General features: G+C 51.1%; 1 protein-coding gene and 1 long non-coding RNA gene across 2 annotated transcripts in view; one reads left to right on the plus strand and one right to left on the minus strand.

Moving 5' to 3' along the window:
- LOC120858585 overlaps window positions 1–152 on the plus strand; it is a 16,427-nt gene extending 16,275 nt beyond the window's left edge. The window contains exon 3 of the long non-coding RNA XR_005719898.1: window positions 43–152. This is a non-coding gene — a long non-coding RNA (uncharacterized LOC120858585). The remainder of the gene's footprint in view (window positions 1–42) is intronic.
- Window positions 1–1,759, minus strand: part of LOC120858579 (apolipoprotein L2-like) — a 148,576-nt gene that overhangs the window by 75,876 nt on the left and 70,941 nt on the right. The gene's annotated exons all lie outside the window — the stretch shown is intronic.

A 1,759-nucleotide genomic window follows, 5' to 3' on the forward strand; every position in this document is an offset into this window, starting at 1 on the left:
GGCAGGGATACAGGAAGTGGGGTGGGGACGATGGGACTCCAGGCCTTTGTGGGATAAAGGCTCTTGCAGAAGCAAGGAGGGCATGGGCTGTGGGAGCTGTATCCCCAGGATCTTTATCAAGGCAGAGAATTAAGCTCAAAGAGCAAGACATTATTTTGGAATGAAAGCACTTGTTTAACCGATAAACATATATCCACAAATAAATATCTTTGTCTATTAAAGGGAGTAGAGCATAATCATCACAAACCTGGGATTTCGCTCAGAAAGACTGGGTTCAAGCCCAGGTTCGGGAATCAGCTTGAAAACTTAGGCTGATGTAAGTTCAGGTGAGCTTCAGGAGCCTGCACATCATAGACAATGGATCAGTATTAGTTATTACTGATTAGTAAACACAAGTGTTCCCAGCCTCATGTAATTTCCAGATTATTCCTTCCTGTCTGGTCTTGTCTCTGGTTTTCTTGCTCTGATAACTTTGCAGATGGGTGTCTCCCGTCTGATTACCTTCTCCCTGTGCCCCAACAGGAGAGCAGGACTCTGACTTGGGGGGAGAGGGTGGGGATGAGTAACTTTCCTTAACTAGTGCCCTGCAGAGCCCAGGGGACAGAGAACCACAGTGCGTTAAATTCCCCGTGGCACTGGTGGCCACCCCAGGGGAACTCACCAGGGAGCCCCTGCTCCCTGCAGGCACTGCTCACTCATGATCGAGCCCACAGTCTGTTTTATGTTCCCCAAGGGTGAGGTCACACCTCCTTCCAGCCTGACGCAGACAAGGATCTGAAGGGAGATCTCTGAGACCCCGCTGCTGCCATCATGAGTTCAGAAAACCTTGGAAAATGCTCAGGGAGGCAGCTGCCTTTTTTCTGTCCAGTTCCTGCATGTGACCGAGAATTGAGGGTGTTTCCTTCTGGCAGAGTTAACCTACAGAGGAATCAAGAACCAAGAAGAGGATGGATAAGCATCCTGGAGCTCCTCAGGGGGGCCGTGTGGAGTACCCTCTTTCCCAGCTCTCTCCTTAGGGAGCCACTTGCTAGGTGCTCACATCCTCCCCCACTGCCCTCTAGCAAGTGACTCAGAGGTGAGGCCAGGACAGCCCATGGGGAGGGGGACAGCAGAGGGAGTCCCCAAGGCCAGACAGGGCAGCAAGGGGGGTCCCCCAGCATCCCTGGAGCTCCTCCTGCCCTCTCCCTTGGCCTGAGTCTCCTCCTGCTCCAAGACCCTGGGGCATCACCACAGACTCCTTTTGTCCAGCTTTTGCCCTGCCACCTGCCCAGCCACTCTGCAAGAGTCAGTGGACACTGAACTGAACCCCAGTCTGACTCTTGCCACCTCCCACCTAGAGGGGAGGGGTGACAGGGTTTTACACAGGATCACATCTGCCTCCACACCTTCACTGCCCATCCTGAGTGTCTCTGATCAGCAAGATGAAGCCTCTCACATGGTAGTCTTACCCCATGGCAGGTGGCCTCAAACCCTTTTTAAAACTTAGGTAGCATCCGTTTATAACATTCTATAAGTTTTCGTATGTACAACATTATATTTCTACTTCTGTATATGCTGCAGTGTGCTCACCACCAAAAATCACTCGCAAAAATCCCTCTAGGTGTACTGCATGGTGGAATGAAGAAATCACAGGAGTTTAAAATAAGGAGGGTTCAAGTCATACCCAAGAAGTGTCTAATACCTGAGCTTGGATTCCACCTCTGAGCTTTCTGCTCACTGGCCTTGAGCTGTCCCTTATCCTGTCTGAGTCTCACTTTCC

Source organism: Oryx dammah, unplaced genomic scaffold, assembly GCF_014754425.2.
Source record: "Oryx dammah isolate SB20612 unplaced genomic scaffold, SCBI_Odam_1.1 HiC_scaffold_29, whole genome shotgun sequence".
NCBI lineage: Eukaryota > Metazoa > Chordata > Mammalia > Artiodactyla > Bovidae > Oryx > Oryx dammah.